Source organism: Lissotriton vulgaris, chromosome 4_2 (assembly GCF_964263255.1).
Source record: "Lissotriton vulgaris chromosome 4_2, aLisVul1.2, whole genome shotgun sequence".
NCBI lineage: Eukaryota > Metazoa > Chordata > Amphibia > Caudata > Salamandridae > Lissotriton > Lissotriton vulgaris.
The window spans coordinates 3,057,850-3,085,588 of record NC_141692.1 but is presented as its reverse complement, the minus strand read 5'-3'; the positions used below and the strand labels follow the sequence as shown (position 1 = coordinate 3,085,588).

At 43.2% G+C, this 27,739-nt stretch overlaps 1 pseudogene across 1 annotated transcript in view; it reads right to left on the bottom strand.

The window, feature by feature from the left end:
- Positions 1–309: 309 nt before the first annotated feature.
- The window catches only part of LOC147718093 (GTPase IMAP family member 9 pseudogene), a 36,078-nt pseudogene continuing 8,648 nt past the window's right edge, over positions 310–27,739 (bottom strand). Inside the window, exon 2 of the transcript XR_015295564.1 lies at positions 310–1,439. The product of XR_015295564.1 is annotated as a GTPase IMAP family member 9 pseudogene (transcript). The remainder of the gene's footprint in view (positions 1,440–27,739) is intronic.

Here is a 27,739-nt window from a genome sequence, read left to right as displayed (position 1 = left end):
ATTCCGCCCAGGTAGGCCATGATCTGTTAATGGTCATAGGCTATATCTCCATGAGATAATTGAAATTCAGGCCACCACCATTTCTATGTTTTGCATGGGAAATTACATTTCAAATCAGCATTTTGTGCCAATATGTGTCAATAACGCAGCGCAGAATACCCAGAAATGTACCTGTACACATTATACCATAATATTGGTATATATTATCACATTCAATGTACTTTAATTCTTTTCACTGACGAGTAAGACTAGAGATTGAGCTTAAATGAATCACCAATTCATTTACGCTCAACCTCTTACTCATCAGTAAATCTCAATCTAGTCAGATGTGTCTTGCTGTTTAGAGACATCCTTCTCCTTCTTAGATATAAACAAGTGCTTAATCACTGCACTGGCAGTGCCAGCAAACACCCCCACACCTGCTCCAAGGACTGCCCCAACAGTAGCCCCTGCCACACCTATCAATGCACCCCCAAATGACGCCAACACCATTGCACCCACTGTTGCCCCTTCACGAACTCCTTCAGCGAGTGCTTCCCAAAAACATTTTTCGACGTCCATTAGCATGGCATCCTCAACTATCTTTTGAAGATTGTTAAGGCTTTCTTCAAAGTCGTTTTCATTTTGGTCCATTTTGTGCTGTGTTTCTTGACGAACTGTCTCCATCTGCTTGCCTGTTATTTCACCATTGTTTGATCTCGTTATCTGTTCTATTGCGCGTTGTTCTTCAGCCTGTATTAGCATTAGATTCATTTGTTTGCGTGCTTGGAGGCTGCTAACAATCTCTGTTTCTTTCTTCCTGAAGGCCTTCTCAGCATTCTTGTACATCTTATGCTGGAAGCAGCGTCCCCCGTTCACCGCCACCATCCTGTCAATCACTTCGATCAGCACTCTCCGCTGCTCCTCTTTTTCTCCTCCGGTGGCTTTGTTGTTGAAAGCGAGGTACCGCCTCCCAGAGGCATCGATTAACTCTTTAAGTGTGGTTACTGAGTCATTAACAAAGGCCTCTAATCCATCATCTAAGTCATCTTTCCGGGTAAACAGCAGCACCATGTACTGCTCCGCCCCTTTCCCGAATACATCGTGTATTATTTGCACCGCCCTCCCTTCTTCCTCCGTGAACCGCCCCACTTGCAGGACCACCACTATGGCGTGCGGCCCCGGGATGCTGAGCACCGCGCACCGGACGATCTCTTTGATAATAGATATATTATTTAGGGCGGTGTCGAAGAATCCGGGGGTGTCCACCACCGCCAGGCGTCTCCCCTGGAAGTCACAGGTCTCTTTCTGACACTCTGGGGTCACTGACCCTGATGATGCTCTGGACAAAAACTCTTTTCTCCCCAGGATGATGTTTCCGGTGGCGCTTTTTCCGGATCCTGTTTTACCCACAAGGATTATTCTCAGCTCTCCTTTGCTGTCAGCAGACATATCAGCTTCTGTAAATTGGAATAAAAATAAACACGGATTTAAAAACAATCCTCTTCAAAGTACTAGTGATATTTAGAGATAAGCTACACTAGCTTAAAGTGTTTGTAGATTGGATTTATGGTTTAATAATGTAAAACGGACGGGACACAATTTTTTTAAAAACAGCCACAATTAAACGCAATCAGTATCGATTGGACTAATACTTGTACTACAGTTCATGCTGAACGCTTCCCTCTTTATGTGCATGCTACAAACGAGATTCCTCTCCTCACCCAGTGAATATGAGTTTGAGCTGCCTTTCGGTGGGCGCAGTGGTTTATTTTCTCAACTGTTTGATCAATACTTTGGTGCACTTCATCTCACCAAATATGGACTCTAAAGTTACTGTCTCCTTGGGAGATACATGGGCCTGGGGTGCGCTTTTCTTTATGCCACTGGAGCCCGCTTCAGAAAGCAAGCATTGGCAATGCCATAGGTGTTTTATTACCGAAAGTTTGAGCTATTGGCGTTGTATGGAATAATACTACCCAAATTGCTCAATTTTTCAGTAATGCAAAATCTATTGCTTTGCAAATGCTTGTTTAATAAAGTCAATACATTGTCCACTAAAGCTTCCCTCTTTGAGCTGTGTACTGGAAGGGAGTACGCAGAAAATGAGGAAGCTGCAGACCAGGACGGTACATGGCTACGGAGTGCCATGCCTCCATATAGCCACAGGTGTCTCACGATCCTGCCCCTCTCAGTAATGGAGGCAGCTACCTGGTGTTGAGCCGTGCTGAGCGTATCCCTGGATGCCGAAGGACTGGTGCGGTACGGTCTCGACGGGGGTGAACACGCTGTAATGGGCAATGGTCTTTGGAGCAAAATTACAGGCTCCGACGACTCCGATGGGAGGCTCCAACGTCTGTTGTAATTGACGCCGATTTCAGTGACAAAGCCGGAGGAGATCAGCTGAGGAGTCCGTGGGCAGGCAGGCATGATAATTGGATCGAGCAGCCGCCTTGCGTTCACCTGCTTCTCTGGTTTCCTCCTACTGGCTGAGTAATGAAATACAGGCAAAGCTACGAAATGGAAGTACGTTGCACGTTGCAGTGAAGGGGGAGTTGAATGGAACCCCAAATCTGAAGCAGGAGCTCTAGGTGGCAAAGGAGGTGAGGTGAGGAGGGAGGAAAGGTGGACTGAGGATTAAGGACTCATTTGGGAAAAAAAGGAAAAAATACTCTCTGCATAAGAAAGAGTGAAGTGTGGTGGGAAAAGGAGAAAGGAAGTGAAATGGGTAAGCCGCAGAAGGACGGTAATGCTTTTAGCAAGCCCAGTAAAGCAGATATTGCAGCCCGCCTTAAAACAAACACTTGCCAGGCTTTGGCAAAGAAAGCTGCACTTCGGGCTGCTAAGGAAAAGGGGGGGAGCAATTCTACCTCTCCTGTTCTTGATACCACCATGGAGAGCTCAGAAGAGGAGCTTCCCCCGCCTGTGTCCCTTCATTAGCCTTGCAATGCGGGGGCTCATTTTATCAGAGTCTGAGATTGTCCAAGATACGCTAAGGCAATATTAAAATCACCAGAAGTGGCAGTGGCCACGGCAGCAACAATTCCACTGCAAGGTGGTTTAAGGAAAGGGGTAAAAGAAATGAAGGAATTACCATTGTTCATTAAGAGAACTACCCCAAAATCTCCACATCTGCCACTCTCCTCTCTGACCTCAGACTCTGTCTCCAAGCCACCTAATGCTCCATAAATAGATGTAGAAGTAAGAGTAGAAGTGGCTCTGACTGAAAGTAGAGAGCCTATTGACTCGGGGGCAACACAACAAACTTCCAAAATGAGCTGTTCAGGGATCTTGCAACAGCAATTGGACCAAATTCCACTGCAAGTGCAAGCTTTGTCAGCATCCCACACACTTCCAACTTTCTAGAGCACAGTAGGTATGAAGAATTAAGGATAGATCCCTCTTCTTTTCAGGCTGTACTCAATAAAAGTTATGAGATCGCGATCGAAACTCCGGAAAATTCAGTGCGAATACAGCCTCATTCATCATCCATAGCCACAATCTCAAGCAAAAGCATAAGAGAAGAAGTATCTGAGATTCCATTGGTACTTTCGACTCCTTTGGTGCAGATAGATCCTAAGGTGGGAGGCTTGAATATGGACACTGGTATTTTGTCTACTAATGCTAGTCAAAGTTCAGAAACCAATGCGATGTATCAGCTAGACATTAGAGACATGCTGAGCCTAATCTTAGAGAAAATACGTGAAATGAAAAATGCACAGCAAATGGAGACTACTGCCCTGCATTTGAGATTGGGGAAAATTGAAGAAACAATGGCTGGGCTCCCGAATAGACTACAGGAGGCTGAAGCAAGAATCTCTGTACTGGAGGATCAAATGATTGTGGTTATGGAAGAAGCTAAGGAGACGGCAAAAAAGAGGAATTTTCTTGAGGCCAAATTGGAGGAACTCGAGAATCACTCTCGTAGGTCAAACCTCAGGATTGTAGGAGTTCCCGAATGAATAGAAGGTACCCAACCTATCCAGTGGGTGAACTCCTTCATCAAACAGAACGTACTCCCGGAATTTGAGGGCGACCTTACAACTACAAGAGCTCATCGAGTTCCTGCTCAACGCTTCCCCAACTCTACCATTCCTAGAACCATCTTGCTGAACTTTGCAGATTTCAGGATCAAGGAAAGAATTTGATCAAAGGCATTTCAGCAGAGACAATTCTCGGTGACGGAGACTAGTAAATGCCGCATTTTCTCCGATATGACTGCCGCTGCTGCCTAGAGGAGAAAGGAGTTCCTCAAGATTCTGCATCTATTTAAGGCTCACGGTGCACAAGCATCAATTGCACAGCAGTCAAAGCTCAGAGTACTATTGAAAGGATTTTTTTATGTTTTCGGCACTAGAAGAAGCACAGGCCCTTCTGAAAGAGATCTCAGCAGGGGCTAGCAATTGAATAATAATATGGGGGCAGATAGAGAGATGTTTTCAATGGCAATATTTTTTCTCCCCCCCTGCAGGTCGGATACAGGATGGAACAGATGTCCTTTAGATAGATGGGGAAGTACAGCCTGGCGAGAATGTTAATTTGGATTATTTTTTGTTTTTGACTGAGTAGATCTATTTTTACGATGAGGAATTATCTGTTAGATTTACATTTGCTAAATCTGCTAGATTTCCATTTGGTAAATTATGTGCTTTTTCTATTCTTAAATATAGGTAGAGTTGATCAGGTAGCTAACTTGATTAACGGTGGAAAGGTTATTGGGGGATCTGGGATTAGTGGGGACACTTAGGGTGTAATTTCATGATACCCATTTGGCTAGTTGGGAGGGTCAGAATGTGGATAGCGTGGTCGCTAGGGGTTTTTCCGCATTCCGAGGGCGTGGGGAGTTGTTTTGTTTTTTTGGGGTGGGAAGGGGGGTTTCACAGCAGAAAAAAAAGCAGGGACAGAAGGTTCATGAAGGTTGGGAAAATATACTAAGAATAGTTAATTACGGAAGCAAGTAAATGTAAGATCCTATCAGCCAATGTAAATGGAATATTGAACAAGAAGAAGTATGGCGCTCTTATCAGATGGCTGTCCTCATTAAATCCCCAAGTCTTGTTTTTACAGGAGACACATCTGAAATCTAACTCTCCGAAAATTTTAATATCCAAAATATTTTCTAAAGTATTATTTGCATCTACGGGACTGGCAGTGAGAGGGGTAGCAATTTACTTCTCAAACAAACTTCCCTGGGAATTCTTAGAGGTTTATATTGTTATACATGGGAGGCTTGTTAGTCACTTCGTTGTACTGCCTTCTCTTTATTTGTAACCTCCCACGAGGACTGGCTCTTTTACTTCAGTTGATAGACCATTGAAGTGAGATCACAGCATGGGGCGCTTTTAAAAACAAGCATTTGCAATTCAATAGGTCTCACATTTGCACACGTTTAAGCTATTAGCATTGTAAATGACAATGCCTTTTATTTATGTTTTAAAAACCAAAACATAAATAAAAGGCATTGCCCTTTAAAATGCCAAAAATAGCAAATAATACTAGTAAGTATTAAGGAATTCTTGTGGTGATTACTGTCAGGGTGGAAACCTACGCAGGAAAACGTTCACTCCTTAGAAGGTCAGTGACATCTCAGTTTTCCCCGAGCTTAGAAGGATGAAGGAATAAAGCAGAAACCTCTCACCTCGTGTACCCAGTATACCCTTCTTCGATTTTTGGCAGAGAACATGAAAAGTTTGTTTTCACATAATGTGTAATATATGCTCCCAATACTTTATTTTGCATTTTATCCGCCTCAATTTTAACAGAGACAAATTGTCAATTAGTTTCAACTCTTAAATCATTTTGTGTAAGGTTTGCAATTAAAGCGGCAACGATTTCTATTTTGATCATTCAGACTGTTAAATCCATCATAGAAACCAGTTTGGGCCTAGTGGGACAACAGACGTCACACTGATGCTGCAAGCTATCTGATAGCTACTGACTATGCTGCGGCGAAATTAAATTTCTGATCCACATAAGAACTCAGTCCAGTGGCTTACGTGTTTAGTGCTGCTTGTTAACTTAAACTCTAAACTCAAGCGGTTGATAAAAAAACAAGCATTTTTAATGCAATAGGTTTCGTATTTGTGAGAGTTAGAGCCACTGGTATTGTATATGACAATGTCTTTCACCCAAGGGTTTTGATCTGGAGTGGGATGAATGAATGTGGTGTGGAATTATGCGGGTTGGATTAGAATTGTTAGTTGTGGAACTGTGTGGCATGGGATAGTGTGGAGTGGAATTATGTGGCATGGTTTGCACTGGAATTATGTGGATAGTAATTCAGTGGTATTGGGTGTACTGGATGTATGTGGAGTGGTATTGTGTGTCATGGAGTGCAATTATGTGGATTGTTATTTTGTATTACAAAGTGGTATGTAGTGCAGTTTCATTATATGATGTGTGTGGTAAAAATGACATGCTTGTAAGATGTATACCAGGTAGGTTTTTTCAGGTAAGTAAACAGGTAGTATAAATCATCAGTAGGTCCTCATCAACAAGTATGTAAGTCCTGTAGGGCAGCCTGTAAGCAGATGACAAGAGCCCCACCAGGAGCAGCCTGCTAGCTGCTCAGCCCACCTCCAACTGTCCCTCCTCATCCATCACCTAGGCATTCCACGCAAGGTACCCTCATCAAACACACACACAGGCTGAGAAGCTGGGACAGAGAAGCATAGGGAATAAAACATCATTTCTACAGCGTGCTGTTGAATTTTTAGGTGTGATGTGGAATTCTGTGGTGTGAATTGGATGTATGCGGTGTGTTGTGTAATTGTGTTTGATTTGAATTATGTGGTTTGTTGTCGAAGTAATTGGTGAAGTTGATTTTTGTGGTGTGGGACTATGTGGCACTGAGTGAATATATATGCTGAACAGCCTGACATAGAATCACCCTATTTGCACCACTGTGGTAACAGAGTGAGGGAGCATTACCCAGGGGCAGCAAAGATATGCAGCACTGTGAGATTAACATCCTGTGGCAGCGCCAGCTTAAAACAAGCGAAGTGCCATGGAACAACCTAAAATAAAGCAGCAGACCCTATATAGCCAATGATCTTAAAGGAGTCTAGGAAAGCCCGCCTGGGGACACTCAGTGAAGAGGCAGTCCAATGGACGCCTGAACCAAGCTGTGGGGTTTGCCTTTAATGCATGACTTAAGTTTCTTTGCTCTGAAGCTCCCAGCCTATTAGAAAACAAAAGGAGGGTGTCCAGAAGCCACTCCTTTTTATCATCTAACTGTCCGTTCAGCATCATGTCCAGATGTTCGGTTTGAAAACAGTTGTGCTTGTTCTGGATGGTGGGTTAGCTCTTCATTTTATAGTGCAGCTTCTAGCAGCAGTTCAGCAAGACAGAGAGGTAATATAACATGTATTATGGTAACTAACTAGATATATATGCTTTTCAGCAGGATGTTGTAGTATAAATGTAAATGTCCTATGAATACTGTATGAACCACACTGCTCACACCAAAGGGAATGGAAGGTGGCACCCCTTACATAGTCTGAATATATAGCCCCATACATTTGGAACAAATGTGTAGTTACACTTAGTAGCATTTTTCCAAAAGCAATAGATGCAAATCCAACCACTGGGCAAGACATAAGTAAAAATATGAGCTGCCAGCAAATGTGATTGAGGGAAGAGACTAGCACGGGATTAAGACGCAGGAGTACAGAAGGCCGGGCATGGCACTGATGGGGTCATGTACAACTAAGAAGTGAAAATGCCACTTTCTAGTGGAAGAGGAAAGCATACTTAGAAGTAGGCATGTGAAAAGGAATTGAATTTCAGAGGAGATGGGAGGGGAATATAAACGGTAAATCGGGCATGTGAGAAGTAAATTAATAGATTAAACACAAAGGGATTAGAGAACAGGCAAAAACATTTAAAGAATGTCTTAAGTACAAGCAAGATAACACACAACGTGAATGGGTGCAAATAATAAGCGTAAAAAATAAAGTAAATATGGGCATGACATATTAGGTTTAGAAAGTAACTACAACAGATTAACAGGGAAAGATAGTAACCAATGAAAAACAGTGGACGAGCCAAAAGTGTAGTGATTGTGAATTTGCACAGCTGATAAGTTTGTTTGTTCTAAATATATATATTTACATATATGAGCAGCTTTTAGCATTGTAACTAGAGTGCAGGCACAGACTGCTTCCTCTTGTGGCTCCCAACCTGTGCACAAAGAAGCTTTCTCACCCCTCTATTTGAAATCTGTATTTTTTATATCTGTGCCTCCCTATTATTTCCTGCTTTAAAATTTGCGAGCAATAAAATGGCCCCTCCACTCGGGCTGAGACTGGCAGGTCCCTGCAGTGCACCAGGGCACTGAAAGCAAATGGCGAAACGAGCAGAGTTAAAGAAGAACAAAAGGCGGCCGCATCTAATGTAGAAACAACACAGGGGAGTGCAAACTACTCATTTTAGTGAGGGGAGGTAATATTGTAACCCTAAAGAGCCCCCCCCCCCAAAAAAAACTGACAACCCGAAACCCGCAATTTGCTTCTTGTTGGGCTGGACACTTCTTCCTGAAGACAAACAGGTGGAGAGGCCTCAGTCTTTCATGCTGATTGACCAGGAGGGCCACAACAGGGGTGACGTAGGTGGGGGAGGAAGGGGTTCTTTTCCTGCTAATGCCTGGACCGTGGACCGAACTTGTAATTACAGCTAAGACGCGGTAGAACAAAGGGGCCAGGGGAACTTGTCTGGGCTGGGTAAGGTTTGATTCAACCTTAGCAGAGCGCAGTGCCTGAGGAGCGCATGCGTCGTCAGAGGTGGCAGGAACACATTTGTTATTACAGGAAGTGGTTTACACCTCGTGGAGCTTACATACTATATAGGAGTCACTATTGTTTTCCACTGAATTTTTTTAAAATCTGAGGGCCATATTACCAAGGTGAAATATCGCCGCTTTTTCAGCGAATTGTGCCGAGAAAGCGGCGATACTTCTAGCACCCTATTAACAAGGGCATGCTAACGCCTGCCTCAAGCCCACTTTGCATGTCAGCGAGAAACATCGCTAATGACATGCAAAGTGGGCGTTCCCACGTCCAACCACATGTAAAATGTGGTTGGAGGTGGTAACACCCTATTACCAAGGCAGGCATTGAGAGAAGGAGACCTGTGATAAACTCGTTTATCGCAGGTCTCCCAACGCCTGCTCTGATCAGGTGTTAGGCATTGATATCATGGGGGTGTGGATCATAAAGCAGAATCCACCCCCGATATTATCAAGGCACACATTAGCGCGTGAAAACCACACTTGTTTTCACGATCTAATGTTCCCTATCGCCGGCTATCGCCAGATTTAATATCGCATACGTGTTGCGCGTTGATAATGACGCGCTAACACAGCGATAAAATCCGGCGATAGGGAAATGTGCGATGTGCGTTTTTTAACGCACATCTTGGTAATATGGCCCTTAATGTTTCTGCAGCTATGTGCTCACAACGTATCGGGGAGCGCCTGAAAATGAAGGGGAAATCTGTTATAGTTATGCAGCAGCTGTTAGGAACAAAAATGGTTGTGTTCTGCTCCCGGCACCTACACTTTGCCATAGTGTGTGATTCTGGCAATTGCACTTCACGGTTTTTGATTTTATCATATAGGCTTACCAACATTGTACAGGATTGTTAAAATAATACCAAGGTAGTCAGAATGATCCATTTACAGCCCTACTAGTAATGTAGATGGAGGATGTCTGTCACAGCGGAACGGAGAACGCCAGAAAATAAAGTGGAAATGTTTGCTGATTAAGCAGCAGCTGTTCAGTGGCAAATGGTGGTTGCAGCCAGGCACAGTATTTTTAAAATAATAAAATCGGAGCACGGCACGCTCTTAATATATCGCGGGACAAGCCACCCAGTTTGAAAAATAATCAATTTAGTCCTGAATCTAAGAATAACAACAGTAGCTGCAGAGGTTTAACCCCTTTCCTGCGGGGCATATTCCCCCGCTGTGCTGGGGGAGGGAGGGCGCACACTGCGCCACGGTGCTCATGACGAGCTCAGCTCGTCATGAGCCATGGTGGTCGTGTGCTCATGACGAGCTCAGCTTGTCATGACCATGCCCGTTTCTTTAGAACGCTCGCACAGCAGGTGAATTAGCCCAGTGTGCGAGCGTCCCAACGGTCATTAAGAGCTCAGCTCGTGATGAGCACACAAGCACCGTGGCTCATGACGAGCTGAGCTCGTCATGAGCTTTGAAGGTGTTATCGAAGTTGGGCGGTGTGCTCGGGGAGGGACAAACACTGGAAGGACCATGACTTATGCATGCCCTTCACTAATAGGGAGAAGGAAAATGGAGTGACAGTGGTTTACACAAATGGGAAGCCTATGGGTGGGCTCTAAGCCCAGATGTAGATACTAGAAGTCTCGGTTCAGCACTGCGCATGCCTGCCGTCTAGAGCTGAGACCTCAAAAGGAGGGGGTGGAAGTACTGTACATATTTTATTGTACAGCTATTCAAAACTTTGTAAAAAAAACACTCAACCCAATGGAAACAATGCTGATCTCTTTAGAATAATTAACAAGGAAGCACAATCAAGTTCAGCGCTTCACTCACAAACAACCATGCCATTCCGTGGTAAGGCATGATAAGCACTCAGATGCGAATGTCTGTAAGTAAATTGACAGCAATATAATGAGCGCTGCAGACCTTCTGTTTATGCTTAGTGGTAAACATTTTATTTGTGAGATGCTCTTCAGTTGACTTTTAATTTGGCTACAGGAGCCGTAGCTGGGAGGCACTGGTTTCAGCCATTCTTGTCTCAGGTCCCGGGAAGGCAAGGTTTCGACCCCAGCAATGATGGCATGGGCTTCATTCACTGTCAAAGCTATCTGTCCGCATATTGACTGGTGGGTTAATGACAGCGGTATCTGGCGTTTTCCACCTTCGGTTTGGTGCATTGATCAGCTGTGAGGCTGTGGTCGGGGGTCAGTGATTTGATCAGTGGCCCCCATCTGAAGGGTGGGGGAGTTCAGCAGGCTGTGACTAGATCAGCCCGAGTGTGTCTGGTGAATCTCAGGCTGCCATACTCTAACCAAAGTGGTAGTAAGAATAGTGCAACTTATGGCGATGAGTTATGTTATGCAGCTTTCTGGATCACACTATCACCCTTGAAGGTGTCAAGGGGCAGCCCTCAGGAGCCTGTTTGCCTGGCAACACCCATCCGTGTTAAGAGCATGCGCAAACACACGTGAATTTCCACAACAAAGTAGTGCTCACTCTGATGCAAAGTATGGTATACTCATTTACATGGAAATAATGTCTACATTCCCTAGGATGGGTCTCTTATGGGTGTCAGTCACCCCCAAGAAAAGAATAGGTATGGAGAAACCACGAGGGGTTGTTGGCTGAGGGCCTCAGGGTTCGCACCTCTAGGTAGTTTGTGATGGCTCCTTTTGGGTACCGGGCCACTTCCTCGCTGACTCCCTGGCAAGAGGCCGCCAATTTCTACAGCATACATTTACAATTTTGTTATATCGATTTGTGAAGCACCCCACCTCTGACGAGGGGTGGTCGCAGGTCCCTCAGTCCAGATACTGGACCTGGGAAAGGGAGGCAATGCAATCTAAGTCCCCAACCCAGCTACAGGTGGCATTTCCACGTAAGAAAGGTTCAGAGCAGGTGTTGTCAAGCCATACCAGAGGGCTGCAATAGGTGTACAGGCACCAGTTTTCTCACCTGATACTGGTATGTAACTGTTCTTAATGGGTGTTGGGTAAGCTTCATTCCACGTAAGTCTTTTTGCCCAACTTTTGGGGATCTTCCAAGTTATTCATGCATTAACTTCCATCTTGCCAATGTTCTGTTATTTGGGCATAGTCTCCTTTCTCTAGAAATTGGAAAGTGTATGTTCCCCACCCTTCAGACTGTAAGCATGCTGGTGCACATCTGGCCTGTAGAAGGTATACAGATGCCAGAGCAGGGGTAGAGTCCAGGAGTGCACATGGGTACTTCTACGTTGGCCTCCTGCTTGGGAGGAAGCTGAGTTTAGTTGGAATAGTTCCAGTGCTGTTGAGTGAGCCATACGTCTAGTGTGGTATGTTGCCTGACAGTGTGGTTGGTATAGTTACAGCTGATAAGGTTCTTGTGTAGCCATCCAGCTTCAAGGATTCATCAGGTAAGTTGGCGCAGAGGCATATCAAGAAGCACTCAAAGAAGTGTGTTCCTGAGGTTGGAAAGCGGTCCCATTGGGAGCTGGTGCATTTAGGGGATAAAAGCTCTGCAATCATCGGGTGCACAATCATAGGGGCGCTTTGGGGGGACCTTTAGCGGTAGCTGGGGGAGGGTGAGTGCGCCAGTCATCTCTTTGCCCTGTGGCAGAATTAATTGCAGCAAAAAAGGGGGTCTACCCTAAATGTGGACTGAATTTTTTTTGTATTTTTTGCTATTTGTCCAGTATGTCAAATATATATACACACGATGTGTTGAATCACAATAATAAAAACAATAATTTCCATTTCAGTTTTACACATAATTCTTTTGAATGTTCTATTGTTAAAAAAGAATTATGTGTAAAACTGAAATGGAAATTGTACATGTACTGACTGTCACTTTTATGGATTGGTTAGTAATTATGTGTTTTTTTTATATGTAGAACTGTCCTGAAGAAGGTGTTTTTATCCTCAAGTTAACCAAAACGCTGCGTCGACACTTGATTTTAGCCTATTATTGTTTTTATTATTGTGATTCAACACATCGTGTGTATATATATTTGACATAATGGACAAATAGCAAAATGTATTGATATAATACATTTGTATGAACTTTCTTTACTATTTTTGTTGACAGTCGTGTTATTTTAGTGGTATTTTAGTTTCATTTATGCACTGTTAGTTTAGTACATCTGATGTATTAGAGGCACTATGCTTTAGAGAGGTTTTATCCCATGAAGCTTAGTATTAGAAATGATGTGATAGTCATTTGATCATTGTATCGTACAGGGACCCCTCTGTTTTTTCTGTACCCTAGTTTGAAAGGGTTCCATCCTAGTCGATCTGGAAGTGTCCTTAATCTTTAACTTTGTAACTTTTACGAACATCATTGAAAGTCAATGGGAACCCGCGCCTGTGTTTAGACACTGCACGTGGCTCCGTGGGTCTCCTACTTCCTAACAACTGGTCGTTTAGTGTAGCCCCAGCGATTCTACAGGCCCTAGGCCTGCTTTCAGACTCTCACAGGGTACTTATGCCACTTTCTTAGTATATGCTTAGTGAGGCCCCTAGGGCATAACGTATTCTGTGCAACGTATTGTGTATTAACTGTGTGACTTGTATTGTATTTTTACCTCTGACCTCATAAAGAGTGCAGAGAGGTTGAGTTTTGATTAAATACATATATATTTGATATATACCTTGTGTGGTGTCATTTCATTTGGTATTCAAGGGATTATATATGGTAAAATAACTTGCTTAACTCGCCTACTGAAGTCTTAGCCTGAAGACTGCTTGTTCATGTTACGATTAGGATAGCTTTCTATAAGGTTGACTTTACAACCATCACCAATAAGGGTTGATTAGATTGGTGCAAGGTGCCCACTAGAACTAGTAGACATCATATGCCAGGCTAACTTCTCAGAAGCCCTTTATCCCACGCCCCAGGGGGGCAGAAAGCACACTAGGAACCAGGGATTTTTCTCTCTCTAAAGTTTGGGATTGGGGCTTGCCAATGCCCCCACCCCCACCCCCAAAAAGAATGTATAAGTCCTTCTGCCCCAACAGGAGGCAGATAGGGCAGTTGGCCCTGATCTGTCCCGGTGGAGGGGGGGTACAAAAGCTCACAAGGCACCTGGGATTTTTTTATAAACTAGGGGTGCAATACTACACCCCCAAAAAATTACCACAGTCTTTATGCCCCTCCGGGAGGCAGATAAAGGCAAAGGGCCTTTATCTGCCTCGGGGGGGGGGGGGGAAAGACCAATAGGCATCAGAGTATATATTTTTTTTAATTCAGGGGTGTGGGCTGTCAATGCCCCCACCACCCCCCAAAAATGCCATAGTCTTTCTTTCCCTTCAGGAAACAGATGGGGGCAGTAGCCCATGATCTGCCCCACAGGGGACATCAGAGGGCCCACTTGGTGCCAGCGATTATGCTGGCTTTTATTTGCTGGGGTGGGGGCTGCCCAGAGTGGGCATACCAATGCCCCCACCCTCCAAACAAATAACCACAGCCTTAGTGCCCCACTTGGTGGCATATCGGGGAAAACCCCCTCCCACGTCTCACTCCCAGCGTGGCAGAGAGCCCACTAGACATGGACTTGTTTTTAGCAATGTGCCAACCTGTGGATTTTAGGCCTGAGCGTAGCCGGAACATAAGGAAACATAGAAAACCTGTGCATTTTTTAATACTAGACACCAAGGGGAATCCAGGATGGGATGACATGTGTGCCTCGTACCAGGTTATGTTACCCAGAATCCCTTGCAAACCTCAAACTTAGTTTAAAAAAACAAATTTTCCTCACATTTCTGTGATGGAAAGTTCTGGGATCTGCGTGGATCCACAAAATTCTCCCACCACACATTCCCCAAATTCTTCAGATAAAAATGGTACCTCACTTGTGTGGGTAGGCCTAGTGCCTGCGACAGGAAACAGCCCAAAACGCAACATGGATATACCACATTTTCACAGTGAAAACAGACCCTTTTTTTGCAAAGTGCCTAGCTGTAGATTTTGAACCCTAGCTCTGCCGGCACCTAGCGAAACCTAGGAAACCGATATATTTTTGAAAACTAAACACCCAGGGAAATCCAGTAGGGGGTGACTTCTCTGGATCTCACCAGGTTCTGTTACCCAGAATACCTTCCAAACCTCAAACCTTGTAAAATAAACACATTTTCCTCACATTTCTGAGATGGAAAGTTCTGGAATCTGTGTGGATCCACAAATTCCACCATTCCCCCAGGTCTCCCAATCAAAATGGTACGTCACTTGAGTGGGTGGCTCAAGTAATTTCGACAGGCAAGGGCCCAAAATGTATTGAGGAGACATCAAAATTACCTATCACAAAACAGCCTGGTTTTGCAAGGGGGGTCACCTGGGTTTTTGGCCCTGATCTTGGCAGCATCCTGGGAAACCTACCAAACCCAGAAATTCTGAAAACTAGACACCTTTCGGAGTCCAGCGAGGTATGGCTTATGTGGAACCCAACGTTTGTCTAGCCAAATTCCCTGCAAACCTCTAATTTAACTGAAAAAATATTTTGTTTTCAAACTTCTGTGTGGGTAAGTTCTGGAATCTGCATGGATCCATAAATTTCTTACCACCCAGAGTTCTCCTAGGTCTCCCGATATAAATGATACCCTACTCGCATGGGTGGGTCCAGTACCCGCGACAGGCAAGGGCCTAAAACGCATTGAGGAGATATCGAAATGACCTATCACAAAACAATGTTGTTTTGCAAGGGGGTCAACTCAGCTTTTGGCTCCGGGCTCGCTGGCCATCTTGGGAAACTACCAAACCAACACATTTTGCTAGACGCCCGGGGGAGTCCAGTAAGGTATGACATGCGTGGATCTCTAGACGTTTTCCTACCCAGAACCCCTTGCAAACCTCAAATTTAGCTAAAAACGAACACATTTTCCACATATTTTTGTGTGAAATCACTGTGCCAGCACAAATTTCCTACCCCACAGCGTTCCCCTCAGTCTCCCGAGTAAAATATTGCCTCACTTGTGTGGGTGTCCAAAGCAGAATTGGCTAAAAATGTATTTCTTAATAGCCATACCATTAGTCCCTATGTTTTCGGCTCTTCCCAGTCACAGGCCCTTGCCCCACTTACACAAGTGAGGTATCATTTTACTTAGGATGGCCACCAAGCCTGGGACCAAAAACGCAGATGCCCCCTATATATCCAAAAAAGACCTGGTTTTGCAAGGGGGATCACATGAGTCCAGCGAGGTATGGCCTGCGTTTGACAAAATGGCGCATATGAACTGCTTCCTAGCTAACTTTCTACCCATAGACACAGGACTATAAACCACTTCAGCTTTGGAGATTTAGAGTCCACTATCTTTAATGAAAACCACAGCTATTGCTTATCTCCTTAGACTTCAGCATATTACACTCCTCTTTAGCTCGTGCAAGAAGTATTCCAGTCTAAAGACACTGCCTTATCCTTTGCAGCAGAATACTCCTCTGACACAAAACGTCTGAGGAGAAAGTTTCTAGCCCTGAGACTACAATTGAAACATCGATATGGCCTACTTGAACCATTGTGATGATTGTGATGCTGACTGAAAACACTAGGAAATTCCATGACCATGACAACCAAGAACGCTGACAATGTGATGGAAACCTCATCATAACCACACCGCACACAATGGGGCGTGTTAATCAATGTGTTAAACCACCATTCTGCCACACAGTGGGGGGCCGCAAGGGCAACAGAACGCTAAAGTAAGGTTTATCAAGCCGCACAAGGCCACATTGCAGGCCCCTAAGAGGCCTGATAAATTTGGAGTAATGCAAGGCAGCACAAATTGTGCATTGTGTTACTCTGCATCAGAGAGGTGTTCAATGGGCATTGCGTGGGTGATCCAATACACCCACCCATGGTTTTTGGCACATTCCCCGATTTTCCAACAATGAGAAACCTGGGGATGCGTAGCTGGGAATGAGTGAACATACTACGCATCCCCAGGGGAGGAGTAACAAAGGACACATATCTTTAATTCTTCTCATTGTTTCCTCTTTCTAATTGTGCTGCATTCTGCCTCACACATAAAAAGAGGTAAATTCCTTTCAGGTTTTTGATTGTGCTGGAAGATGCGCATTCCTGCACAAAAGCAATAATGCCTCAAATGTGGGCACCCTTGAACCATGGTGCAAGTGTTCCTGTCTTGGCACAAGGCAGAAAATCGTACCAGTACAAAGAAAGTACAGGAATGCACCTTATAATATTAAATTCATGCCCTTTCTCTTTCACACAGCGCAGTGCAGCAATTTGACTCTCGATCTTAGCCCACTGAGAAACACTGAGATTGTGGCCACTCTAATGTAGCAGACAAAACATTACCACGCATACACACATTGCGAAAAAGCTTGGAGCCTAACTGCAGATATATGTCCAGAGTTGAGGTAGACCCTCGGTCTAGGTCCACTCTCTTCCCGTAGCTCCACTGTGCCGTCTCTTGCCTCCAGACCCCAACCTCCTTGGGAGGTTCGAGGCTGCTGCCCGCTCCTGTGCCTGCTGCCAGCTCCAACTGGGACCAGACTGCCGGAAACCACTGTAACCTTTCTCAGACATTTTTTTCCTTAATTTTTCCCTTTTGTGCCACTATTATTGTGCTCATCTTTGTCTTGCTCTAATTCCACCTCTGTTTTTATTTTCTCATGCCTGCCTGTTCCTTTTGCCATTTGCCGCTCCTGCCCCTGTGGCCCTCCCCCCTGAATTCCCCCTCTCCCGCCTCTCCTTCCCACCTCCCCGACTTAAGACATGCAGTGGACATCCGAATTGGGCGTGACGCTGGCACACAGCCAGCGTGCCAAATGGAAGTCCGCCTGCGCCCGACTCCCAACACCCATCGCTTCAACACCACCACCCTCTTTGCACTCAACCCTGGAAGACTTACAGAATGCCAACAGGCCTCGCCGTACATAAACCACGGCCAGTTCTCCTGCCTCCACAGCTGGCAGACCATCACCGCCACCCCAGCCTTCAATACAGCTGACCCCAGCACCGGCGACATCCTAAAATGCATCCTCCACAACATACGCTCAGTACACAAACACACCATGGAAATCTGGAACCTACTCGACTCTCTAGCCCGACATCACATTCTTCACGGAAACCGGGACCAATGCATCCTCCGCCCCCAACATCAGCACCACCATCCCAGATGGATACAAGATCCAGAGGAAAGACCACCACAACCACCCAGGAAAGGGCCTTGTCATCACCAGAAGAGCACTCTCCACCTTACCATCTCCAGCGAAACCTTCCCCTCCGCCGAACACCTGCACTTCCAGATTCAGACCAACCCCAAAGCCACACTATGGGGAAACCTTGTCTACAGACCCCCGGCCCCCGAACAGCCTTCACCACCACCATCACCGACTTCATTGCACCCTACGCCATCGCCTCAACAAACTACATACTCATTGGAGACCTGAACTTCCACCTAACAACCCCAGCAATCCCAACTCCACTATCCTTCATGAAAAAACACTCCAGCATCGGACCTAAACAAATCGTCCACACACTACCATATAGCAGGATACGCCCTCGACCTCATCTTCGCGGCAGGCAACAGCGTCAAATTCAGCCACACAACGCGGCCGCCATGGACCACCCACCACTGCATGCACTTCCCCATCAACAAGCCCAAGGTACCCAAACCAGCCCCACGCCCACCACGAAGGAACTAGAGCGAGGATACAGACGAGCAACTGCACCCAACCCTCACCCAAGACAACCACACCTGGTAGAAACAACTCAAATGTTGCAGCCAGAGAACTCTACACCTTGATCTTCAACTGCGCAAACGAGCTTGTCCCACTACACAACCCCAACAGACAATGCCCCTGGAAAGCCGCCTGGTTCACCACCTCTCTCCAAAGAAGCCAGACACACCTGCAGAGACCTGGAGAAGAACTGGAGACACCAAGACAACCGAAAACCACACCACCTGCAAAGACACCATGACAAATTACCACAACTAGATCAGAGCCACCAGGTGGAACTTTATCCACAACAAAATCCTGGCCAACTTCACCAACTCCAAGGAACTTTTCAGTATCAATCCAGAATTCACCAACCCACACAGTGAATCCACAGACATCACCCCATCCCAAGACCTCTGCGACAAGCTTGGAACCTATTTCTACCTCAAGATCAAAAACCTCTATGACAACTTAATTGACCATCCACCAGGTGCCACAAACGGCCCCCACCCACCAGAAACACCAGCCAGCCCACCATCTCCAACTGGACACCTATCAATGCCGAAGACACCGCCTAAACCATGAAAGGCATCTCTCGGGGGCCCCCACCGACTCCTGCCCCCCTCACATCTACCACAGAGCTGCAGCTGACATCGCACCTGAACTACAACGCACCATCAACACCACCTTCAAAACAGGCACCTTCCCAGATGACTGGAAGTGCGCAGAAGTCAGACAACTGCTCAAGAAGCCCACAGCTGACCCCACCAACCTCAAGAACTTGCGGCCCATCTTGCTCCTCCCCTTCACAGCCAAAGTTGCAGAGAAAACAGTCAACAGGAAACTGACATGATTCATAGAAGAGAACGCCATCCTCGATCCATCCCAATCCGGAATCTGAAGCAGAGACTGCCCTACTCACTGCCACAGATGATATACGCACCCTCCTAGACCAAGGCCACTCTGCAGCCCTCATACTACTTGCCCTATCAGCAGCCTTCAACACCATCTCCCACCGCACACTAGTCACCAGACTACATGACGCAGGCATCCAAGGAACAGCCCTCGACTGAATCTGATCATTCCTCACCAGAAGAAGCCAAAGGATCAGACTCCCACCCTTGCTCTCCGACCCCATGAAAATCACCTGTGGAGTCCCACAGGGTTCATCGCTGAGCCCCACCCTGTTCAACATCTACATGGGCCCCCTCTCAGCCATTGTCCGAAAACACGGCCTCAACATCGTATCCTACGCCTACGACACCCAGTTCATCCTCTCCCTCACCAAAGACCACACCACTGCCAAACTCAACTTCCAGAAAAGAATGCACGACGTCGCAGTCTGGATGACCAACAGCTGCCTGAAGCTCAACGCAGAGAAGACAGAAGTACTCATCCTCGGAAACACCCCTTCTACATGGGATAGCACCTAGTGTCCAAATGCCCTCAGAAACCCACCTACCCCCTCAGACCAGGCCAAGAACCTCGGCATCATACTCGACTCATCACTCACCATGAACTGACAGGTGAACGCCATCACCTCCAGCTGCTTCAGCACCCTCCGCATCCTCCGCAAGACCTTCAAGTGGATCCCCCCTGAGTCAAGGAAGACAATCACCCATGCACTCATCACCAACATACTGGACTATGGAAACGCACTCTATGCCGGCATCAACAAGTCCCTACTCAGCAAACTCCAGACAATACAGAACACTGCCACCAGACTCGTCCTTGGCATACCAAGACAGGAACACATCAGCCACCACCTACGAAGTCTCCACTGGCTCCCGTGGCGAAAAGAGTCACTTTCAAAATCCTCACTCACCCCTACAAATGCCCACACAACAACGGACCTAAATACCTCAATGACAGAATCAACTTCCACATACCCAAAAGAAACCTTCGATATTCCAACCTCACACTGGCTAAAACCCCACGCATCCACAGATCCAGAGCAGGCAAAAGAACCTTCTCTCACATTGCAGCCAAGACCTGGAATGAACTACCGGCAGACATCAGACGCGCCCCCTCCCTGAACACTTTCAGGAAGACCCTCAAGACCTGGCTCTTCAGCTAAACAAATCTGCAGACCCCCCCCATCTCTTGTAACACTCATGGGTGAGTAGCACGCTTAAAATTCCCTGATCGATTGATTGAGAGTAAGACAAAAATTATCATACAACATGCTTATTGACACGTTTTTAAAGAAGCAACTGAAGAGATCTGTTGCAAGGCATGAATTACATTCCTGCCCCACCTTTAATCTTTCATATACAATTTTTGGGTACAGTTCTAGCAAACAGATTGAAAAGTGATACCTCTGCTGATCCACAAAAAATTCAGGTAAAAGTTGTACGTTGCATAAGCACCTCAAGACTGTACTACATATATTCAGGCACATCAGAAGCAATGAGACTGATCCTGTGTCCCTCTCGATCAACACAGAGAAACGCTTCATCTATTTGGAGTGGAAATATTTGTCCAGATCGATGACCAGGATGGGCTTTGTTTACTGCATCCTAGGAATGGTTCATATCCTTTAAAGTATGCCATCAGCCCAAGTCAATAACAGAGGATTCCTCCCTGACATAATGTTCATAGGTAGCGGGACTTAGCAGGATTGCTTTAGAGCCACTTGGACTAGTCATAAGGAATGTTGATGCTGGCTGAAGAACTGAGGGCCTCATTTCTGACAAGTGGCTCAAAGCACGGGAACAACAGTGATGCATCATTTTTCATTGCACTATCCTTACGACACCAAGGATGTGCCATATTTGCACTATGGTGCCCAATGTCTGAAAAAGACAACAGATACATCAACATATCTGTTGGCACACAAGTGGTGCATTGCTGGAGTGCGTCAACAAACTGATGCTACTCCAGTAGTGTGCCATGGCTTATGGGCGAGTTCCGTGTGAAAAGCCATGCCTCAAATCAAACTGTCGCTTTAAAGCAGGCGTAAGGATTGTGACACAGTGACGTCTCGTAGATTTCACAGCGACTCTTCTATGAGTCTTTTTTAAGGTGGGAGCAGGCATTTACAAAGTGAAAAATCTTCTTAGATGTGTCCCTTTGTAAATAGGGTGCAGTGTGCCGTATTGATTATGCCTCTGCATCATCACAAAAAAGTAAGGGCCTGAATCTTATCTTCTATGCAGATAACATATTATTAACTTGACCTCACCCTTCTTCGTCTGACTAGAAGTACAACTGCAGGTTCCCTAAGAGGACTCCAGTCGAGTCATCCTTGAACCACCGGCCTCATTCCACACCTGTAGTGTTGGGAAGCTGCGTTATTTCTGGCTGTCACAAAGCAATCAGAATGTCATGAAAACATGTCAAAAATATGATGTTATAAATTATGCTCAATTTCACTTGGGGTAAAATTGTATGAGAAATAACAGGTTTGTTGGTACAATAAATGATATAGCAATACAGATTAAACAAGTTAAAACATCAAGGAACAATGTTATAAGTGTAAGGGAGATTTACAGATAAATATTATTGACCAGCAGGTAAGGTCTTAGACAACAGCCTCAAGGTGCTATCAATATAGCATCCCTTCTATTGTCTCTTCAGTTAAATGATTGTTATTCAACATGCATTATCTCCAGGTAAGCCATGGAACTTTGGTTCATGCCTGTACCATTCAGGGGGTTGGGAACGTCCTGTTCTATGTCTCAGTCATTATCACAAAAGGTTTCTTCGGTGCACATGCCACAAGGCTCACCCAGAAGTCCAAAAGCTGCAGCTTGCTTCTGTGAATTCAAAGCTGGCTTTAAGATCTCCAGAGCCATGCTGTGACCCTTTTTCCATCTCAAAAGAAAGATAGAAACACATTAATGTGTGTTCAGTGCTATTGAAGCCAAGGATGAGGAGGGCTGTGGTAGTTTAATTTTAGAGCAATCCGGAACTAAATAGTAGCAAAGAGACTGCCTATTAGTTGATCATTTGCCATTGCTGTTGCTTATCACTATTTTTAAAAACAATTATAAAAGGAATATAATGTATATCAAAAAAATCAAAAATTTATTGTGTGATTAATTAAAATCTAATGTATAATTTGTATATCTAATTAGTATTCCACTCAGCAGCAAATTTTGGTAAGCAATTTGATAACCATTTTTTTCTGATTTTCAAAACCTGAGGTCGCTTACTGCTTCCAATTCTTTAGTCATTCTACTTAATTTAAACGGACAGTATGTCAGTGTGCATGTGTCTAGAAACCAATCTTTAAAACCCTTCATAGGGCAAAGTTTAAGGAAGATAGATCACACAGAGTTCACAACATTATACAAACACTGGTATATAAAGTAATTGATAACCCATAGCTTTTTGTTTTACTTACTGTATTGACTGAATTGACTGGAATCACCCATTGAAGAATCAGGGTTTGAATGGAAAAGTACATACTATCAATAGTAATACCATAAATGCAACTTGCCAAATACAGAACAATACTCGCCTATAGGAATACTGCACACAGGCAATAGAAATTGCATAGAAAAACTAATCTATGTTTGCTGAAGTCTGAACAATGGGAAACTGTTGATCAGCGGCACAGTGTGTCCGACCAATAAAACATGAAAGAATTGGCTAAAACCTAGTTGGAATATTTACCTTCCCAGTGATGTCATAGTAAGTGATGGTTTAAATTCACTAATGGCAGGGAGATTAACAGTTACATGTGGACAGAAGCATGTATTATGCCATCCTCTGGACTGACTGGAAAACATAGCGGCAGGCCTATCTGCAGGGCAAGACTGCAGCAATCTAATACCATGGGGTTGACATTTTCCCACAGTGCCTAAACAACATTTGTTTTTACTGTATAGATCTTGTGGTTTTATCTACAAGAAAATTAAAGTTCAATACAATTAAATGTTTTATAACTTTACTTTGACTAAGAAAAATGTATATTTATTCAACCACTGTTTTTCATATTTATTGAGTAAATGCAATTCAGTGGTTGATTTTTTAAAATTTTGGGAAAATTACAAAAAGTGAGTTTCAGGTTTCCCTACCAGGGGCTCCAGTAGTTTACTTTGCATTAGCCTGCCTGGGCTGCCTTCCCTGCCAGCGCTTTACCCGTTTTATATGCATGAAACTGCAGAGAGAAGGACCATGGTTTAGACCTTTTGGTAAGATTCCCGCACTGTGAGGTATACAGCTCAGCCTATCCCAGGAAGGTCCATTTGGGAAAATCCATGAAATTCATTAACTTGAGAGGCACCACGTTGAGAATGAAGGGCTAGTGCACGTTATTTAATACCTAAAGATCCATTATCAGTGCAAATTGGGATTGAATTATAGCTTAGTGACTCACATACTCCATTACAAACATGACATTTCTATCTGCCATATTTCAAGTACATTACATCAGTAATCAGCCAAAATATTTTAGAAAAATTATTGGCATACCAAAATATTTTGTCCAATATATTGTGATATGTAAATATCGTCAGTAAGAATATAGTTGTCAAGATTATCGATTTCAAGGTAAGTCCCACAGTTGTTTTAAATATTGTTACGTATTTTTGTATATATTTTAAATGTATAAGATGAAAATCTCTTGTACAATAATTTTTTGTGTTTTTAATTACATTGTTAGTAGTTATTACATTTATTTTAATACATTTTTTGTTATTTTTAGTTTTGTTCCTTGGTTGTGGGTTTATAGGGGTTTAGGGTGGGAAACAATGTAATCATAATACATTCATTATTATTTTTAATTAATATTAATTATTTAATTGATATTTAAGTATGTTAATTGTGCTGTTATATTTTTATACACATTTTATGCGAGCGTTGTGGGGTATATAGGGGTAAAGAGTAGGAAGTAATTTACCTTTAATTAATAATTAGTTGCTTAATTAATATAAATTAATGAATTGATAATTATGGCGAATGTGTACATTTTATTTTTCCGTGTGATTTCTGGGGCTTATAGGGGTAAGCGGTGGGAAATCATTGATCTTAAATAATTAGTTGGTAATGAATTTTCTTTATTTAATTGGTAATTAATTATGTTATTGTGTATTTTTTTAGGTGTGGGTGGTGGGGCTATGGGGTAAAGGGTGGGTCTAATTTGTTTTTAATTAATTAATATTTATGTGTTAATTAATATTAATTATGTATAATTACATTAATTATGTTGATTGTTCAATTAATATTTTTTAGTTAGAAGGGGTTGTTGTGGGATTCATAGGAAAAATGGGTATGGAGAAACTTAATTTAAATTGATTATAATTAGTTGGTAAATACTATTAATTATTTTAATTGTGTAATTTTTTTGTGTGGGTTGTGGGGTTTATAGGGGTAAAGGGAGGCAAGTTATTTAATTTTAATGAACTAATATTTATGGCCGGATTTTGAGTGCGGCAGTTGGGAGATCACTGCACTTGTGTGGGAGGTGGTCCATCCAGCACATTACAACCTTAAAAGTTATGTGGCAGAGGACCACTGTCTGTACCACAGAACAGTCCTGCTGAGCATTTTAAAAGTTCCCCCACAGCCAGACATTTCATGGCTCGAGCCCTGCCATGAAAAGATTGGTGGTGTAGGAACAAAAGGGGCCCTCTATGCGAGAACTTTATTGCTGTTCCCATTGTGGTGCCTGTTTTCCCGGCACTGCCATGGGAAAGGCAAAGGACGGTCCACCTTACACGAGGACCGTCCACCTTACACAATTTAAACTAATAATAAGACCGGAAGTCCTTGCCTTTGGCTTAGCTGTGTCAGGGGAGAGGCAGGGCAACTGTGCCAAAGTCATAATTAGGCCCTATATTTTTTATTCTTAATATTTTTTTAATTGAGGATTTTAGATGTGGGTTGTGGGTTTTTTAGGGGTATGGGGTAGGAAGTAAATTATTTTTAAGTAAGTAATAATGAATGTTTAATTAATATTAATGATCAAGTTGATAATTAATGATGGTAATTGTGTAAATAATTTTCTGTAACATTTTTTGAATGTGTGGTGTGTTTTGTGGGGGTAAATTGTTGGAAGTTATTTTTTTATAATTAATTAATAATTAATATTTAATTAATGAAAATTCGTTTTTTGATACATATTTAAAATAATAGTGTAAACATGTAGCTTTTTAAAGTTGAGTTTTAGGTGCTGGTTGCGAGTTTTTGTGGAGCTATAGAGTGGGAAGTAACTAAATTAAATGTATGTATTGAATATATTTTTGTTATTAGATGCGTTCTAAATGAAAAAATGTATTTGTATGAAAAGTATTTTTGTATTTTATTTCTAAAAATATTTATAGCTATTAATGATGTAGTGTTGTAATATTTTTTATGTTTAATATTAAATATATTTGTCGTTTTTATGTAGATATTTATATTTTTCATTTTTTATTTGGTTTTAATTAATAATTTTATATTATTCAAGATATATTTTTTTTTTAGGTTTCACTGACTGGAGTGGAAACAGTAAATTTTCCTCCTCCACAATTCAACACTTTCCCTAGTGTTGTATTGACTGGAGTGGAAATAGTATATTTTAACCCTCTGTAATCAAACACTTCCCCTGCTGTTGCACTTATTGGAGCGTGAAAAGTAAATTTACCCCTCCACTATCCAATAGTTTCCCTACTGTTGCACTCATTGGATTGGGAATAGTACATTTTACCCCTCTGCTACCCAGCACATTCCCTACTGTTGCATTGACTGGAGGTGAGATTTGTAAATTGTATCCAGTTTTACTGTTTAAAGTGCGTGAATTGGGAGTAGTAAATGCTTTATATATTTAACATGATAGTTTGCATAGTTTTGTATAAAATGTAGTTGGATCAGTATACGTATTACATTAATCATTCAATGTTTCATTTTATGGTGATATTATTTATATTATTATTTTAAGATATTTACTTTTCTAATTTAATAGAATGCTTTGTTTTTATGTATACCAAATAAACATGTATTTGTTATATTTGTATAATATTTAAGAAATGTGAAAATATACTATAATTAAAACTATTAGTTTAGTAATTGATTTAAGTAGATATATGTATATATAGATATTAATTATGATATATCGGTGTATACCTTTTTTAATTAGGTTCATTTCTTACATTTGTTAAAATATATATTAAACATATCTTAAATCCATTTTTTTTTAAATTAATGTTACAATATAATATATATTTAATATGTATTATTTAAATGTATATATATATTTAAAAATATTTAAAACAACCATATTTTTGACATTGATATTTTGGTCACAGTATTTTGGTAAGATGATATTTTTGCGGTCGATATTCTGTCAGTGAACCTTTTATAACAAATGGCATTTGAAAGATGGTGGGCAGGATATCTGTCATCTTTTAATGGTGTATCAGATCCACCAAACTCTAAAAAGCCTCATAGCCCTAATGGAACATGAGCCACAGGGGCAAGGAAAAAGTGGCCTTAGTCTTGGAGGTCCTGGGGATGTATACAGAATATCCTCTTATTGTTACTAAGGGGGCCATTCGGATGGCGGGTGGACTTTGCCCACCCGCCATCCTCACAGTACTTGGGACCGCCCACCATAAGGGCATGATCTTAGGATGCGCCCGCCTCAGCGGCGGGCGCATCCTGCATTTTTAACATTGTGGCGGGTGGTGCTCTCAGCACCGCACGCCACAATGCTAAACATGCATGTATGCATTTGCATACACAAAGCGGCAGGCACCGCGCAAAGCCTGCCGCCTTGTTTATGCAAATGCTGGGCTACCCCTTGTGTGCACCCCCCACCTTTGGTCACCTTCACCATATGAAAAATTTTCCAACCCGGTCGCGAGGCGACCGGGCGTCTGTCTGCCGCGGACCCCCAGCCATGCTAATATGGCGGGGGGTCATTCTGGTTAGGATGGCGGGCGGGTTGCCCCCACCAGGTGGGTGGTGACTGCCGCCAGCCTGGCGGGGGTATTCCGCCCGGCATCCTAATGGGCACCTAAATGTCACATACAAGACAGCATTTTTTGTTTGTTTAGATTACTGCTTTCTGCATGCATTTTACATGATGACTTTTTTGATGCAAGCATAGGGCCTAGAAAAAAAGCGAACTTGTAATTTTTAAGAAATTGCCCGAAAAGCGAAATTAATGTGCGCTTGAATTTTTCTTACCATATACTAATTTAACTGAGATAGAAAAATTCAATTCTCTGATGCATGGATTGGTTTCAAATGCAGCAGCTGAAATAAAACACAGAGGTATAAGGAAAAAAGACATTGTGTGTTCCATCCTGAGAAAAAAAGAAAATAATAGGTAGCATTGTTGACTTATCAAGTGCAATAATAAACAAGAGAAGCATGAGCTCACCTTTCTACAACAATGACCATGCTTAGAAACCTTACGTAAGAGGAGCAGAGGGGAAG